Source organism: Vombatus ursinus, unplaced genomic scaffold (genome assembly GCF_900497805.2).
Source record: "Vombatus ursinus unplaced genomic scaffold, bare-nosed wombat genome assembly UNPS02000577.1, whole genome shotgun sequence".
Taxonomy (NCBI): Eukaryota; Metazoa; Chordata; class Mammalia; order Diprotodontia; family Vombatidae; genus Vombatus; species Vombatus ursinus.
In genome coordinates, this window is record NW_020940355.1 from 24,831,497 (window position 1) to 24,842,471 (window position 10,975).

At 37.8% G+C, this 10,975-nt stretch overlaps 1 long non-coding RNA gene across 1 annotated transcript in view; it reads left to right on the plus strand.

Moving 5' to 3' along the window:
* The window catches only part of LOC114027549, a 70,810-nt gene extending 62,365 nt beyond the window's left edge, over positions 1-8,445 (plus strand). Inside the window, exons 2-4 of the long non-coding RNA XR_003567275.1 lie at positions 1,571-1,782; positions 4,544-4,750; positions 7,399-8,445. This is a non-coding gene — a long non-coding RNA (uncharacterized LOC114027549). The remainder of the gene's footprint in view (positions 1-1,570; positions 1,783-4,543; positions 4,751-7,398) is intronic.
* Positions 8,446-10,975: the final 2,530 nt, after the last annotated feature.

Sequence of the window (10,975 nt, forward strand, 5' to 3'; positions counted from 1 at the left end):
AATCAGAAGAGAATCTGGTGGAGGTGGATTGCTTGAGCTTGAGTTTGAGCTGAACTGCAAAGCCAGAAGGTTTCCTCACTAAGTCTGGTATCAATGTGATGAGCTCCTCGGAGTGAGGGGCTACCAGGCTGCCTAAGGAGGGGTGAGCTGGCCCAGGTCAGAAAAACAGACCAGGTTAAAGCTTTGTGGCTGATAGTACTGTGATGGGTTTGGGGAGGAGAGGGAAACTTAGTCTTTAAAAGTTTTTTTAAAAAAAACTTTTTTTTTAAAAGAGAGTGGAATCCCATGATGGATGAGGTAGTTTTAAATGGTTATTTTAAATGAGTTCATTTCTCCAGACTGTACTCCAGAGTATGTGAAGAATTTAGAGATGTGACTGGGGAACAGTTGTCAGTAATTTGTGATATATTCTGTAAAATGATAGACTGGAGATGGAGCAAAGTCCTGATCTTCAGTAAGGAGAAATAATCATCTAATATATTGTCTACTCCCAAGACAGATCATTAAACCATGATGACAAAGTTCATAAGGAAAACACCATTTGGAATGCATAAATGCTGAGGAATGGAGGGGAAACAATCCTCAGGTCACTCCAGGCCCCAAATGAAAACAGAAAGTCTAAAAGAGAAAATGAAAGGGCAATTAAGCAAGATAATCATGATTGCGGTTTCATTTATGTCAGAGTTGATACTTTTCCAGTCTTGCTAGGGAAAGGGACCTTTTAATCTAAGGTTCCTTCCAAGTGCCACTTGGTAGTATACAAATGAGTGGTGAAACCAATACAGTTTGAGTATCTGATATTTTACATAACAGATTAATTACTAGACACACCCTCACTTTCTTTTATCTCCATGAATAATTTACCTTTAAACCTGGAGTCAGGAAGGGCCTCAGTTCAAATCCAAACTCAGCAACTTACTAGCTGTGTGATCCTGGACAAGTCACTTGACTTCTGTTTACGTTAGTTTCTTAATTTGTAAAATGGAGATAATCAGAGTACTTACTCCTAGGGTTGTTCTGAGAATAAAATGAGATAGTATTTGTAAGGCACTTTGTAAATCTGAAAGAACTGTGTAAATTCTATTTATTATTATTGTTATTTATTGTCACAACTGTAAGTAAAGGTGGAGTACATTACTCATGTAATTTATATTTCATTTTACTAGTACCTACTAGGACAGTTTTTTATAATTCATGAGTTTGGGAAGAAAACAGAAAGGAAAATAATAATTCCTTTTTGCTTATTGCTTTTGTGGTAAGTGTCCCCCTCTTTAGTAGTCTACTCAGCTACCATCCCTGAGGACCATGGAGAGAGCTTCCAGCTCTGTATGACTCATGGATGGGATGAGTCCCCATGCTTGGCTGCTGTTCTGGAACTTGATGGATTGTCTACTTAGGTCTTTTGTATGTTCCTGGCTACTCGGTGTTAAGTTCAGTTCTGAGTTAAGTTAAGTTCTGAGCTGTCAGGAGGGTTAGGTAGGAAAGTGGCCCCCATCTAGCAGCAAGCTTTGAGCACGTTTCCTGCTTATACCTTGGATGGAACCACCTCTCTCTTTTTTGTCTCCTCCAGCTAGGTGACTGTGCCACAATGTCAAAATGGATGTGTCCAGAAAATCCTGTGGATTTGAAAAAGTGAGGAAGTCCTGAGAGTCTGGCAAGACAGAAGCTTCACAGTCAACCAGAGTGACCTGTTATAGCTGAAGTCATGTAAGGAAAAAGGCAGGAGAGAGACAGCCGGCAAGATGATCTGACTTGACTGTTTGGGCAATGCCCAGTGGTGAGGTAAAGTAGGGAATTAGCAGTTAGAGTTGTGGCCCAACTGTTCTATGTTCTGGTAAAGCTTAAAATGTTACCCTCCCAAATTCAATTCAACTCAATAAACATTTATTAAGTGCCTACTACATACCATGCACTGTACTAAGAGCTGGGAATACAAAGAGAGAAAAGACAGTCCCTATTCTCATAAATTAAGATATAGGATCTGTTGAAGTCATTCTGTTAATGCAGACTGTGATTCATTTTTGTATTGCATTCCTCTTCCTATATAGAATAAAATAACTAGTTCTGTATGTGATTCATGTAGGCATTGGGTACATCTTTTATCCCACTCTGTCGGGAACATTCTGGTTTACAGTTAGGAATAGGATTGTCTCTGGAGTAGCTAGGGGTAGGGATTGATGAGCCAATATAAATGAAAATTGGGGAAATTACTTCCTCTATTGAAAAGTCAGGGTTCCCCAGCAATGATCATGGTACATAGCCACATGGGGACCTAGCCAATGAGGAGAGTATTTGAGTCCCTGAGAGTACCAGCATCAGGAACCTCTAGCTTCTCTGCTAGAGTTGCCTCACAAGTATCTGCTAAAGTTGGTTGCATGAGGATTATTGTTATTCCCATTTTACAGATGAGGAAAGTGAGGTTCAGAGAGGTAAGTGACTTGTTCTCAGTTGCATAGTTAGTAAGTAGCAGAAAAAGGACTCAAATTCAGCTCTTCTAACTCTTAGTCTACATTGCTCCTCTAGGATAGGGAAGAAAGTGAGAAGTGTGGAATGCTCTGTTATCTTTATGTAATTGCTGGCTAGATGAGATACTGATTTTTTTTTTAAATTTCCTAGAGGCAACCAGATGGCACAGTAGATATTGTGCTAGGCTTGAAGTCAGGAAGACCTAATTTCAAATATGGACTCAGACATTTACTGATTGTGTGACCTTGGCAAGTCATTTAACCTCTGATTGCCTCAGTTTCCTCAACTGTAAAATGGCGCTAATAATAGTACCTATTTTGCAGGGTAGTTGTGAGTCTTAAATGAGATCCTATTTGTAAAGCATTTAGCACAGTACCTGGCATGTAATTGTTGTTTGTCCTTCTTTCTCAAAGAAGACTATGATATCAAGAAGGTGATGCCATGGCTTGTAAGTGAATTGGATTTAAGTGAGGCTGGTGACTATACAGTCCTCCCTGTATAGTCACCAGCCTCACTTTCTACTCCTGAGCCATCTGGGTCCAGTGGCAAGATATAAAGCAGGATAACTGAGATGGCCCTGGATGCAGTGGGAGACCTTGGCCTTTTTAAGCTAAGGTTTTATAGTATGTGCTTATCTCTTTCTCTCCCCGCCACCCGAAGGCTGCCGAGGCATTGGGGGCGGGGGGGGGGTGTTAAGTGACTTGCCCAGGGTCACACAGCTAGTAAGTATCTGAGGGTACATTTGAACTCAGGTCCTCCTGACTCCAGAGCCGGTGCTCTATCCACTGCACCACCTAGTTGCCACCTTCCTTCCTTTCTTAATTTGTGATCAATCATACTGCAGAGAAACATTTTCACTGTTATAAATGTGAAAAGTCCTTGCAGCTAATCACAAAACTTAGTCAATATGAAATGTTTCACACTGGAGAGAAACCTTATCAATGTAATGAATATAGAAAGGCTTTCCATCTGTACAGACAACTTATTCAACATCAGAAAGATCATACTGGAGTGACCTTATGAATGTAGTAAATGGAAGAAGTCTTTCTCTTTAATCACAACTTATTCAGCGTCATAAAATTCATTCTGGGAAGAAACTTTAGATATATAATAAACATGGGAAAGCCTTCCAGTGGAGAATATAACTTATGGTACATTAGATAATTTATACTTGAGAAAAATTTTAGGAATGAAATACAGTTTGGGAATGCCTTTTTCTAGAAAACTGCACTCATGTACCGTAGTATAATTTATACTGGAGAAAAATCTTATTAATGTAGTGATTCTGTTATAACTTTATTTAAGAATAATGAACTTACTCAACTTCAGAGGATTCATATTGGAGAGAAACTTTATAAAGTCATGTGAAGATAATGTTCAGCAATAGAATTTCAGAGGACATACTTTCCTGAAAATTTTAGTATTTAAATCAAAAAGAAATTTTATAAATTAATCCAAATCCATATTTTCCATATGGTATGTTTCAAATATTTATATTTCTTAAGTCTCCAAGCAACATCTTTTCCTCCCAGTACCCAGGCTTACAGCTGATGATTTAGAGCAGAGATGTTAAACTTGAAACCCACTGTGTGGTTAAAACAGAATTGATTAAATGTTTAACAAAATAAATAAAAATACTATACAAAAAACAACAACTTGAGTTTGTGAAAATTTTAAAAATGGCTTTGGAAAGTTGCATCTAGCCTTTATATGGCATAAAGCCAGAAGTTGTTGGCAAACAAGCACTGAGTAGTTGGAGGAATATGTATGTATCTTTATAAAATTTAAAAGTCATTTCTCAGTGGATTACACAGCCTTTAAAATCACTTGCTCTACCATACTGTTTGTTACACTATAATAAGTATCTTAGATTACAAGGAAAGTTACCTTTTCTGAATATATTGTGTTTGAATTAAACAGATTCATCAATCTTTAATTTGCAGTCTGCCCAACTTTCATTAATGTTTAACTTCATTAAATAAAAGATTTGAAATTGAAAAAAATAAAGGGTTAGATGAGTCAGCACCCATTCAAAACTATAACTCACAAGCCTCTATTGATTTTTCTCTTTTACCAGACCAACCAGAGGATGCATTAGTTCAGAGAAAAAAGTACTTAAAACAACATTGCAAGATAAATAAAGAAAATCCCTCCATCCATGTGAGAGTACATTGTCCCCCCAATGCCCACATCATGTGCAGGAAAAAGGCATGTGTACAAGGAACAAACGTGGCCAGGGAACACGTGAGGAAGAAGGTATATGGACAGTAGATACAAAGTCAAGGTAATTGATACTCTTAGGGCTATGGCCTGTCTGTCTTCAACACAGCCGCACAACACAGTTGCGTTATTTGCTGTTCTTTAGCCTTCTTGGGTCCCCCACTGGTCTATTTCTTTTGCTTTACTGCTTAGAAGCTGGTCCTCCAGTCCTGCCCCCTTCTCCCTCTGAACTGTTCTCTGCTGGTTATTCCATTATGCTGCTTTCTGCTGCTGCCTGCTGGCAGTGCCCTGAGTCTCAGCTGCTGTGTAGACAAGGGTGTCTTCACTCATAGCCTCAGGAATAATTTCAGTTCTTTTGTGAGTTAGACCCTCCAACCGCACTTAGTCATCAAGCCCCAGCTTAAGTCTCTGTTTTGAACTCTTGCTTCTGCCTCAATTTCCACTCCCTGAAGTCAGTCTTTTGGACTTGGGGTGAATAAATGAGTACATTTCTTTTATCTCCCGTTGTTACCTGGGTGCTCATCTGAGTTCATGTAAATTATCCTTGGATTTTCCCTTAGTAAGACTTAGTGGCATGGAATAGATAATCTTTATTCTGTCTGACTGAGGGCACCAGAACTGTTGCTCTCCCTACTTAAATGTGATTACAGACTGATAGAATATACTATTAGGTTATTATATATGTATACACACACATATATACTATGCATGTAGTATACCTTACCTATTATACTATCCATAGCATATACACATTATATATTATACCATGTATAATATAGACTACACTATATTTTATATAGCATATTATATGTTAAATAGTATACTATATATCACACAATGTGTTATATAATATATGATAGTATTATACACTGTTATAATTAATACATGATGTGTCATATACTATATGTTATATAACAATTGTATATATTATCACAATTAATATAACAATAAAACTATGCTATATCTATATATCATATATACTATACTCTCTCTCTCATACATATATATATATTTTTCTCTATTATCAGACCAACCAGAGAATGCATTAGTACAGAGAAAAAAAGTATTTAAAACAGCATTGCAAGATAAATGAAGAAAAAAAGAATATATATATATATATATCATGTACCATATATAACTATGGGCAGCTAGGTAGCCCAGTAGATAAAGTACTGGTCCTGGAGTCAGGAAGACTCATCTTCCTAAGTTCAAATCTGGCCTCAGATATTTACTAGTTATGTGACCTTGTGCAAGTCGTTTAACTTCTGTTTGCCTCAGTTTCCTCATCTGTAAAACGAGCTGGAGAAGGAAATGGCCAATTTCAGTATCTTTGCCAAGAAAACCTCCGATGGGGTTATGGAAAGTCAAACATAACTGAAACGAATGGATGACAACAATAACAACATATATAACTATAATAATGAGTATTAATAACAAATACCGAGTAACCAATATGTGAACCAAACATTGAGGAAATTGTCAACAAAATCTCCTAATAGAAATTATTTATATCTTAATCAAATAGGGAAAAATATTCATAGCATACATTTTGACAATATAAAATTAAACTAGTGGTTTATATACTTGGCAGTATTGTTTTCTTGCTAACATTTCTATGATAAATTTTAATTTGACATATCATACAAAACCCCACTGTCTTCATAATTATATTTTCTACAATGTCTCATCCCCCTAAAACAATGAACAAAATGGCAAAAAACAATGACATGCAATCCTCTGCTTTGATAATTTATTGTTTATTGAGAGAAAGGTCAGATGTGTTCGTTAGTACTGATGATCATGTTATCAGTTTTTGTATTGCTATCAGCAAATAAAGGGATGCTTATTATTAAAAAAAAAATAAGGTTAGTACCAAAGTTGTCAAGTAAAGGTAATTTGCCCAACTACCAAATAGCTCTGGGGTTTGGGATTCCCCAGTTTCAAGCTGAATGGGAGAAGAAGAGATGCAGAGGCAAGCTAAGCCCAGGGGACAAGACCATAGTCTGTTACCTGCCTGTCTTACTTTACTCCTAGAACTTTCATGTACAGATTAAAGCTAGTTCAAAATTCAAAAGAACTTTGGGGCATTTTCTTCTATTCAATAAATTTAGAAAGGTGGGAAAGAGGGAAAAACATTTATATAGCACTTACTATGTGCCAGGCACTATGCTAAATGCTTTTAAAAAATACTCTATCATTTCTATCATTCTATCATTACATATCATATCGACCCTATAAGGAAGATGCTATTATTGTAATACCCATTTTGTAGTTGAGGAAACTGAAGTTAAGTGACTCATCCAGGGTCGTGTAGCAAGTAAGTGTCAGGCCAGATACGAACTCAAGTCTTTTTTATTCTAAGCTCAGCACTCTATCTATGGCACCACCAGCTGCCTCTAGGTAGACTGGAATCAGATTGTGAAAGGCTTTGATTACCAAATAGAGGATTTTGTATTTTATCCTTGAGTTAGCAATTGAAAAGGGGAGTGAAATGGTTAGACCTGTGATTCAGGAATATCATTTTGGCAAATGTAGAGGATGGATGGGTAAAGAGAAGAGATGAAGCCAGGAGACCACTTAAGATGCTACTGGACCCGGACTAGGATGGTGGTTATGAGTGGAAAGAAGGGGATGGTTAGCGAGAGGTCCAATTGAGTTGGTGAGAGGTGAGAGAGCTCTAGCCTTCATTAGTTCCCTTTGTTTCCCTTTCAGCACTCTCCATTTGAGAATCTTCTTCAGGAACAGTGTTGAGTTAGCTTCCAACTTCTAGAGAGAAGACGGAGGAAGCCAACCCCACTTCAGGTTACTGAAGGAAAGGACTCTGGGAAGAAATAAGAGGAGCCAGCAGTCTCCAGCAAGTTATTATTCCCTGCTAGCTAGACTGGAGATTTTGGGGAAATTCCCCCTTAGAGAAACCAAGGGGTGGAGCCAAGATGGCAGAGGGAATTGAACATTTCTGCTGAGCTCTCCCAGCCCAAGCTTAACAACTTTAAAAAAAAAAATGCCTCAAATCAAATTCTGAGTGGAATAACGAAACAAAAAAGTCTCAATATCTCATTTTTCCAGCTCAGGATGGCTTAGGAGGACAGATAGAGAGGTCTGTCTGTGGGCACTGGGTTGGGGGCTGGCTTGGAACACGTGTGGAAAAAGCAGCACTGGCTGTGGGGCCTGGAGGAGGACACAGCACCCACTCTGGTGGCAACAGCCGTGGCAGTAACAGCACCAAGAGTACTCAGTACCTAAAGATGGTAAGAAGACTAAGCAGGTGTGCAGATAAGAAAGATGTTACAGAAGACACCTGTGGCAGTACTGAGCACAGGATCGAGCACATCTAGCAGTTTCGTCATTCATTACCTAGTTCCCAATTGCAGTTCCAATGTGGGGAGGAGAGGTTATAGTCTGCAGTCATGAGGGAGCAGAGGCCCTAACTGGGTAAGGACCAAAATGTAGGCAAGGAGGATAGTGACCAGAATTGTCCTAGGATCACCCCATTTCATAAGCACTGAAAATCTATAGGACCCCAGATCTAGCCACATAAACTTAGGTTAGCCATCCCCTTCACCTCGCCTCGCAGAGATCAGCAAAGCCCAACTCTAACATAAAGTCCAAAGTCCAGAAATAGGCTGGAAAAATGAGATGGAAACCACAACAGCAACAACAACAACGAAAACAACAACACCTGATCATAAAAATCTTTTATGGAGGCAGGGAAGCTCAAGACAAACTCAAAAGAAGACAATGACTTGAAAACATCTATAAGCAAAGCCTCAAAGGAAAAAAAAAGCATATTGTATGCAAACTCAACAAGAATTCCTAGAAAAACTAAAGAAAGAGATTTTTAAAAAGACCAAAGAATGATTTAGAATCAAATAAGAACAGTAGAGGAAAAATTGGGGAAAGAAATGAGAGCAATGCAAGAAAATTATGAAAAGAGAATTAACAGTTTAGTAAAAGAGGTGCAAAACCTCATTGAAGAAAATAATTTTTTAAATTAGAATTGGCCAAGTAGATGCTAATGACTCCATGAGACATCAAGAAATAATAAGAACAAAGTCAAAATAGAAAAAAAATAGAAAGAATGAAAAATAGAAGAAAATGTAGAATATCTCATTGGGAAAAAAAAAATAACTGACCTGGAAAATAGATTGAGGAGAGATAATTTAAGAGTTATTGGAATACCTGAAAGCCATGATCAAAAAAAGAGGATAAACATCATATTTCAAGAAATTATAAAGGAAAACTGCCCAGATATCATAGAACTAGAGGGTAAAGTAGAAAAGGAAAGAATTCAATTGATCACCTTCTGAAATAGATCCCAAAATGAAAACTCCCAGGAATGTTATAGTCAAATTCTAGAGCTCCCAACTCAAGGAGAAAATACTTCAAATAGCCAGAAAGAAATAATTCAAATATTGTGGAGCCACAGTGAAGATCACACAAGATTTAGCATCTCCATTATAAAGGGGTGGAGGGCTTGGAAAATTATATTCTGGAAGGCAAAGGAGCTGGGAATACAATAAAAATAACCTTCCCAGCAAAACTGAGTATAATCTTTCAGGGAATGAAATGGATATTTCATGAAATAGAGGACTTTCAAACATTCCTGATGAAAAAAACAAAGCTGAATAGAAAATTTGACATTCAAACATAAGACTCAAGAGAAACATAAAAAGCTCACTACCCTCTGTTGCTCGGTGCTCAGGACTGCCACAATTCCTGCTGTCAAGAAGGAAGATTATCTGATCAGTTCATTCATGTTAAATGGTTGGAACCCAAGAGTATGCCAAAGTAAATTCAAACCAGCTTCTGAGTGAGAGCAGATTAGTAAATTTTCCATGTGAGCATTTATACCTTGAATCAACGGATTAGCAAATTGTACAAATCAGGGCTTGCTCTGTTGTTTTGATGGTTGCCTAGACTTAAGAAAGTGATGGAGATGATATTAATAATGTAGACTAAATTTACAAGTGTGTCATATACATTCTCCCCCACCCCCAGAGAGCTGGTTGTTAAACATTTACCAGCACTCCCCTGTCAGAACCTATCATGTACTTCCCCTTCCATGAGAGTACACATTTAAATCAAGTCTACAAGGAATTAATAAAAGGAATGACTTACTGGGGAGGGGGGGATTTTAGTCAGAGAGGTTTCCAGGAAGGTCAGAGAGGTTCCAGGAAACCTTTTAAATGACATCATAGTGAAGACTACTTTTGCATTAGTTCAATGTTCTATTACTTTAACCACTCCACATGGTAACTGGACACATTTTGAAATAAAGTGGTCACTGATTTTTTTTTAAGAAGGGGATGGTTACAAGAGATATTGTCAAGGTAGAAATGATAAGATTTAGTAACTGATTGTATATGAGGGGAAGGGAGAATCAAGGATGACACCTACATTACAAACCTGGGTGACTAGAAGGATTTTGGTGTCCTTAACAGAATAGTGAAATTAGGAAGAAGGTTGAGTTTCTTGTGAAAGATAATGAGTTCTATTTTGAACATGTTAACTTTTGAGGTGTCTATTGCACATCCAGTTGAGAGAAGCAAATGGGAAGATGAGAGGGATAAAAAGAGCAGCCAGTTGCTTTGATGAAAAACATAGATTAAAAAAAAAGTGTAGTGAAAAGATACACCAGAGGGAGCCAAAGAATTATGGAAGAGATAGGTTCTTTAGTATGAAGGCTAATAGCACCTTAGCACCATCCATTCTAGGGGCAGTGGAGGGTAATGTTGGGGGAAGTCAGGGCATGGAGTAATTCGAGTACATTTTATGCATTATTGCCCTTAGTAATCAAATCATCATATGAATCATTGGTGATTCTGACATTCTGGGCTATTTTTGTTGTGCCTTTTTTTTAATCTCTGGTGCTTATTAAACATAGCTTTGTTTGATATGACAATTGCTTTTGAGACTGTTAATGCAACCTAATTATACTAGCCTCTCCATGCCTTTCCATAAAGTTAGATAGCAGCAGTTCTGTGATCTAGACTTATTATCCCATGTACCTAATGCCCTTTATGTTGCCTCAGTCAAACTGAGACCTGCTAAAGACCTTAGCTTTGAAAGGCCAATTTCTTCCTTCTTTCCTTCCTTCCACCCCATCTGGAGCCTTCTCCAGTCATCCTAATTTGTATCTGGACACCGAACCCAGATGGTGGTGACTTTGCACAGCCCTCCCTCACTTAAATCCGATTCATTTACTTGCATGTCATGGCATCACCTCCATGATATCAACAACACTTTCTTTCTTTCTTTCTTTCTTTCTTTCTTTCTTTCTTTCTTTCTT